The sequence below is a fragment of the Peromyscus maniculatus genome, chromosome 17, assembly GCF_049852395.1.
Source record: "Peromyscus maniculatus bairdii isolate BWxNUB_F1_BW_parent chromosome 17, HU_Pman_BW_mat_3.1, whole genome shotgun sequence".
NCBI classification, from domain to species: Eukaryota; Metazoa; Chordata; class Mammalia; order Rodentia; family Cricetidae; genus Peromyscus; species Peromyscus maniculatus.
This window is the reverse complement of record NC_134868.1, coordinates 33,814,349-33,822,412: the sequence shown is the minus strand read 5'-3', so window position 1 is coordinate 33,822,412 and position 8,064 is coordinate 33,814,349. Positions and strand designations below refer to the sequence as shown.

General features: G+C 39.2%; 1 pseudogene; it reads left to right on the top strand.

Moving 5' to 3' along the window:
* The first annotated feature begins 1,972 nt into the window (after positions 1-1,972).
* LOC143269038 (small ribosomal subunit protein eS6 pseudogene) lies at positions 1,973-2,779 on the top strand (annotated as a pseudogene).
* Positions 2,780-8,064: the final 5,285 nt, after the last annotated feature.

Below are 8,064 nucleotides of genomic sequence, written 5' to 3'. Positions count from 1 at the left end.
CACAAGGACACTTGCTCTACTATGTTCATAACAGCATTATTCATAATAGCCAGAACCTGGAAACAACCTAGATGCCCCTCAATTGAAGAATGAATAAAGAAAATGTGGTATGTCTACACAATGGAGTATTATTCGGGGTTCAAAAAACAATGACACCAGGAAATTTGCAGGCAAATGGATGGAACTTGAAAAGATTATCCTGAGTGAGGTAACCCAGACCCAGAAAGACAAACATGGTATGTACCCACTCAGTGGATATTAGATGTAAAGCAAATTATAACCAGGCTGCAATCCACAGCCCCCGAGAAGATAGGTAATAAGGAGGCCCCTAAGAGGGACACATGGATCACCCTGGGAAGTGGAAATAGATGAGATCTCCTGAGTAAATTGGGGCCAGGAGGGGTAAAGAGGAGGAGATGGGGGATGGGAACATAAGGGATTGGGGATAGGGATGGCTGAGTAGGGGGAGGGACTGAGAGGGAAAGCAATGAAAGAGATATCTTGTTAGAGGGGGCCAGTATGGGGTTAGGAAGAAACCTGGTACCAACAAATCTCCCAGGAATCCAAAATGATGACCCCAGCTAAGACTCCTAGCAGTAGTTTTGAGGGTGTCTGAACTGGTCTTTTCCTGTAATCAGATTGGTGACTACCCTAATTGTCATCGTAGAGCCTTCATCCAGTAACCGATGGAAGCAGTTGCAGAGATTCACAGCCAAGCACTGGGCCGAGCTCCCATAGTCCAATTGAAGACAGGGAGGAGAGAGTGTATGAATGGGGGGGGGGGCGGGTATAAAGATCATGAAGAGGAAACCCACAGAGACAGCTGACCTGAGCTTATGGGAGCCCATGGATGCTAGACTGACAAGCTAGGGAGCCTGCGTGAGACCTAAACCCTCTGCATGTGAGTGATAGTTGTGCAGCTTGGTTTGTTTGTGGCCACTAGCAGTGAAACCACGATCTGTCCCTGGCTCCTGAGCTGGCTTTTTGGAACCCATTTCCTATGGTGGGATGCCTTGCTCAGCCTTGATGCAGGGGCAAGGAGCTTGGTCCTGCCTCAACTTGATATGCCATGCTTTGTTGACTCCCAAGGGAGGCCTTACCCTTTCTGAGGAGTGGATGGGGGGGTAGAAAGGAGGTAGGAGGAGCAAATGGCATGAGAGGAGGGAGGAGAAACTGTGGTTGGTATGTAAAATAAGAAAATGAATAAAAATAAGGCAGGCTGATAATATTAAAAAAAGAAATTCACAGTGTTTTTATACGTAAATGTTACTCAGAAGATTTGACAACCACAAAGACTCCATGTATAATAGAAAAAAAAGATTTAAAAATCTAGAAACAAACTTAATGTGAAATATATAATATTAATTGGGAAGAATAATACCAACCCAAATGAAAATACATTTGATGATTATAAAACATATTCTAGCATTTTGAATCAAGTTCTCCTTGTAACCTGTTCTCCTTGTATAACCTGAGCTGTGAGCTGTGAACTTTGATTCTTCTTACCATGATTAACAGCATGAGGCACCATGTCCTGTCTTTAATATCTTACTTTTGTGATAGGATTGTCTTCTTTTTATTATTATTATTATTTTAGGATTCTCTTTACCTGTTTTTTTTTTTTTAGACAAGATCTTGTTGTATAGTCTAGGTTGACTTTGAACTTACCATCCTCTAGTTTTGGATTGCTGAGTGCTGGGTTGATAGGATTGATGGGAGCCATAAGCCTAAGTGACCCTTGACATACATACCGCCATATTTGGGCTTCTCTCCTCTTTTCTTAGATCTAGGCCTTGCTTAAGTCTCCATAGCACCAGAACCTCTTCTCAGGAATCAGGTGACTGAGCTGCAGTTGGCCAATTAGGCAGTTAGGCAAGAATAGATAGATAACCCCCATAGCAACATTCCCTGTTAGCCGAACAACCCATGATTAAAATCCCCTCCCTGCTCTTTTTCGTGGCACCTCCTAGGTGGTCGGCCATGTCAAGATGAAGCTGAACATCTCCTTCCCTGCCACCGGCTGTCAGAAACTCATTGAAGTGGACGATGAGCGCAAGCTGCGTACGTTCTACGAGAAGCGCATGGCCACGGAAGTGGCTGCCGATGCGCTGGGTGAGGAGTGGAAGGGCTACGTGGTCCGAATCAGTGGCGGGAATGACAAACAAGGTTTTCCCATGAAGCAAGGCGTGTTGACCCACGGCAGAGTGCGCCTGCTGTTGAGTAAGGGGCATTCTTGTTATAGACCAAGGAGAACTGGAGAGAGGAAGCCCAAGTCTGTTCGAGGATGCATCTTGGATGCCAATCTCAGTGTTCTCAACTTGGTTATTGTAAAAAAAGGAGAGAAGGATATTCCTGGACTGACAGATACTACTGTGCCTCGTTGGTTGGGACCTAAAAGAGCTAGCAGAATCCCAAAGCTTTTTAATCTCTCTAAAGAAGATGATGTCCGCTAATATGTGGTCAGAAAGCCGTTGAACAAAGAAGGTAAGAAGCCCAGGACCAAAGCACCCAAGATTCAGCGTCTTGTTACTCCACGTGTCCTGCAACACAAACGCTGTCGTATTGCTCTAAAGAAACAACGAACCAAGAAAAACAAGGAGGAGGCAGCAGAATATGCTAAACTTTTGGCCAAGAGAATGAAGGAAGCCAAAGAAAAGCGCCAGGAACAGATCGCCAAGAGACGTAGGCTGTCCTCTCTGAGAGCTTCTACTTCTAAGTCTGAGTCCAGTCAAAAATAAGTCTTGAAGGGTAACAAATAAATGATCATAACTTAAAAAAAAAAAAATCCCCTCCCTGTCTGCACCCCCCTTTGCCCCTGCCTATATATGCCTAAAGAGGAAAATAAAATTTTAGAGCTTGATCAGACATCCTGTCTTGCTCTCAGTCTTTGTGTCTCTTGTCCCTCTCATTCGCAGGCCCTCCCTTCAGGTCCCCGTTGAAGACCCCGCTGGCTGGGGCATAGGATTATACTACTATTCCTAGCCTAAGATTTTAAATAGAATCTCCATACCAGTTAATTTATAATTTTGGCTTAGTCCAAAGGAAAACATTGCATGTTTATTTCTGATATTAAGCAGATTTTGAACTTTACATGAGAAAAAATCCAGGGAAACCCTGGAAAAGAATAGTAATGAACGTCACTCTTCTACCATTAAAGCCTAATGTATACCATGAGAAACATTCTGGTAGAACTCACAGAAAGAGAAAAGCAAGCTTTGTACTGACTTTAAACTTTCTAGTAGAAGAATTCATATACCAGAGAAACAGAGACGAGGGTTCTGAATTGACCCAAGTACATATTGAAAAATTATCTATCATACAGGGGTATCTAAAGCATTTAGGAAAAATCTATGCTTTTAAAAAATGTTTTAAAAACATAACGAACAGTAAGAGATCAATACATGTAGGTGTTTAATTCACTTAGTACATAGTATGATTGAAATGAACCAGAATGTATGAAAAAATCCTATAAGCCTGAGAAGAAATTACAAATAAATATGTTGATATCTGAAGTGAGGAAGGTTTTTCAAACTATATATAAAACATAAAAAAATTAATATAGATGTTATTTAGCACAATGTAAATAAATATGAATATACTTACCATAACATAAAATTATTTCAAGATAAAATATTTTTAAAAAATCAAATGATAAGAGGTCAAATTATTTGAAATTTACAAAGCAGTGTCTATTCCTAAAATATAGAGCTTTTAAAAAACCAAAAGAGATGAAAAGCTTTTTGAACATTGGAAAAGCACATGAACAGACTGTTCACTGTAACATGCATAAATAAAACCCTGACTTCATTTATAATTATAGAAATGAAAATTAAAACTAGCATTTTTTCCTCACCAGTCCAGTTGCCAAAAATTAAAAAATACAGACATATTCTGATTATGAATTGTGGGGAAAATATGCACTCACAGAGCTGAGGGTAAAAGTATCAAAGATAAGGGAACTTGTGTGACATACCACTAACTTACCTGTATCCTAGTCCAACTTGGGGTATTGACAAGAACTTTAGGTTTAAACAGAAGAGTTGGGCAAGGGTCAAGAGGTATACATAATTAAGCAGTTCTAGTCAAGGTGTGGTCCCATTCATCATCTCTGGTCCTGGTTTGTCAAGGTGATCTGAGGAGAACACAATGCTTTTATCACTTGAAGGTATCAGTCTGCTTTTGCAAGATGATCATTTCTGCTCTAGGTACAGTTTCACTCTCATAGAGAATTGCTCTCAGTTTTGAGGGGACATGGTCTAATCTGTGAGGATTTGTTCTTCTTATAATCCAAGGTGACTTAAAGTTTAGAACAATGACATATCACTGTGCTTTCAGCCTTAAAGGAGAATAGGATAGTTTAGACAAGCACTTTGCATGATTACAGGCTGACTTGCCAAGGTAAGCAGGAGATCTAAAGTAAAATAGACAAGCATAAAATGAAGGTATAGAGTCTAGTTGTTTTCCTTGTCTTAGTGACCTTGTGGACCCAAATGAGAAGCCAGTGCTTTTTAGAAAGAGGACTTATTCCAGTGGAACAGAATGAGCTAGCTGATTAGAAATTGGCCTGACATAAGATTATTTCAAGGACCATCTTAGCTAACTGACAAGCAAAGAGCTAACAGTGTATTTTCAGTCACCTCTGGGTGGGTGTCGAATTATACATTTATCATGCAGTTGTCCATCTCCGTGATATACTATCTAGTGTTGCATGAAGGTCAACAGATAGACTGGACTCTCCAAATCAAAAGAGAGATTCTTAAACCTGAAATTCCATGAGGTAATGTTTCTTTTGTTCCTTTTTGTTTTGGAAGCACTGACTATGTCTGTTAATATTCTAAGTCTTATTTATTTTTATAAATCTGTGTGTATATGAATATGTGAATTTATATACACCACATGCTTGCAGGCTCCCATGGGATAGGGGGGCATGAGGGGATGTCAGGTCCCCTGGAACTAGAATTACAGGTAGTTGTGAGTTGCCATGGGGGCCCTGGGAAATGAACCAGGGTCATCTGTAAGAACAATAAGTGCTCCCAACCTCAGAACCATTTCTCTAAATTCAACTTACTATTTTAATTATTTAGACTGAATTCATAATTTAAATGCCAGACAAAGGTGAAAAAAAGCATCTGCAAGGGACATTTTGCAAAGCCAAGTTTCCCCATTGGTCATCACTTGTATCAGCTTCTACACAGAGAGGTCAGCAACACTTTGTTCAACAAAAAATTGTCAAAAAACCATACCATTTTAAAAAGTCACTTTAGCTGCAAAATCAAATGAGATAAAAATGAAAACTGACTCAACTACTGTTCCAAGATCTAGAAAAGAGATACAAAAACTTAGAGTCAAAAGCTGAAAGTCAAGGAACAAGGCCAATAGAAACTTCAAATGAGCTGGCAAGCAGTTCTCATAACTCACACAATAGACTCCAGACAAAAAACGATCAGGAGACATGGAAAACACCACTACATAACAGGGAAAAGAACCAGCCATTAGGAGGACATTGTTATTGTGAATATTCATATGCCAAATCTTGGAGTAGAAATTTCACTAAACTAACACCAAGAGGCATAAAACTCACATAGACACAGGAATAGCAATAATGCTCTCTTCAGCATTGTACTCTGCATCTAAACAAGCACAGAACTCATATCTAAATAAGCACTGTACTCATATCTAAATAAATACTTCAAATGCAAAATCAACAAAGAAACCTTAGAGCTAAGTTATACCACACATCAGTTGGACTTATCAAGTATATATACAAACATTCTACCCAACAAATAGCAACTATATATTCTTCTTAATATTGTATGGAACTTCTCTAATGTTTACCACATTGTAAGCCATAAAGCAAGCTTTAATTAATACAAAATCAAAACAAATTTCCTTCATTTTTTTCAGACATTAGAATACAACTAGGAAACAAAAGAAAGGCTAGCCTCAGAAAATAGACAACTTCTTGGAGAGTGAACAATACACTTTTGAAGCAACAGTAGGTCAATGATGCACTCAGGGAAGAAATTTTAAAAATTCCTAAAATCAATGATAATAATACACCCTACAGAACATCTGAGATACAGCCAAGGCAGTCTTAAGAGGAAAGTTGATAGCTATAAGTGCTCACATTAATAAATCAGAGTCATCGCAAATAAATGGCTTAATTAGGTATTTCTAAGCTTTAGGAAGGTAAAAGGAAGCCAAAGTCAAATACAGTAGATGACAAGGCATAATAAACAACAGGGCAGAAAGAAATGTGTGTGTGAGAGAGAGAGGGAGAGACACCACACAAAGAGCTGGCCAGAAAGCTGTATCTTTGAAAATATTAACATTGACTAACGCCTCACTGAACTAACAGAAGGGTTTGAAGACCCAAATCAATAATATTCTAGATGAAAAAGGATTTTTTTTTTTACAACACTACATTGAAACCCAGAAGATAATCCAGGAAAACTTATATTCCACAAAGTTGGAAAATCTAAAGAAATGTAGAAAGTTCTGATTGTTCGTGCCTACTGAAAATAAAGCCAAACGATATAGACACCCTCAGCAGAGATGTGAAAAGTGAGGGGATGAAAGCAGTCCCTCTCCCTACAAAGAAAAGCCCAGGACCAGATGGCTCCACTGCTGAATTCCACCAAACTTTCAAGGAGAATCTGATATCAAAACTTCTCAAAATGTTACACAAAATAGGAAGGGGATGAATATTACTGAAGTCATTCTGTGAATCTAGTATAGCCCTGATAGCAAAACCTGATGAACATACAAGAAACCTGCAGGTCAGCCTTGTTGATACAGAAAGATTAAAGAAAAATCTTCAAAAGAATACTCAGTAACCAAATTCAAGCTAACAAAATTAAAAAAATTATACATCTTAAGGGATTCAAGATCGGTTCAATGTACTCAAATTAATAGACATAATGTATCTTATCAATAAACTTGAACAAATAAATCATTGATTATTTCAATAGAGGCAGAAAGATATTTGACACAGTTCAACATGCCATCCTGATAAAAGTCCAAGAAAAACAAGGATACTTGGAGGATACCTGTGGTGATCAATTGTGGTGATATTTTATTTGTGCTGAAATGTGGTGATACTTTATTTATGCTTTAATAAATAAAGCTTGCCTGGAGATCTGAGGAAAAAGGCCAGCCATTATAAGTAAACAAAGAAGTCAGGAAGTGGTAGCACACACCCTTAATCCTATCACTTAGCAGGCAGGATCTCTGTGTGTTCAAGGCCACACTGGAAACAGAGCCAGGTATGGTGGCACACGCCTTAATTCCAACACTAGTTAATCATGGTGGTCTGGAGGTCTGTACAGACAGACAGGAAGTGACAGAGCTGTGTAGAAAGGGGAAGTGATGTAGCTGGACAGAGAGCAAATCCAATGGCAGAACAGCAAGGCATACAGACATGGGTAGACAGGAAGTAACACGCATTTGGAAGCTCCAGAGTTGGTGAGGTAAGGTTGGCTGATGGCCTTCCCTATTTCCCTGATCTCTCTAAGGCTTTCACCCCTATATTTGGCTCCATGTTTGTTTTTTTTTTTTTTTATTTAATAAGACCATTTAGAAATTCTTCTACACTCAATTTTTTTTTTCAACTTGACACATGCTAGGGTTGTTTGGGAAGAGAAAAACACAATTGGCAAAATGCCTCCATCAGATTTGGCCTACAGGCAAGTCTGTGGAACATTTTACTGATTAATGTGTGATGGAGGAGGGCCCAACCACAGCGGGCAGAGTTACCTCTGGGTAGTTGGTCCTGGGTTATGTGGAAAACACCCTAAGTAAACCACATAGACAAGTCAGTAAGCAGTCCATGGCTTCTGCTTTAACTCCTGTCTCCATCTTGCCTTGAGCGATGGCCTGATTTTGCTTCATGATGGATTGTAAACTATAAAATAAAATAAACCCTTTGCCCCCCCCCCCAAGTTAATCTTGGTCACTGTTTTACCATAGCAATAGAAAGCAAACTAAGAAAGAACATATATAGGAAAGCTAAAGGCAGTGTTATACTAAATGGAAAAAAAATCTTAGAGTGTTTTCTCTAAATTC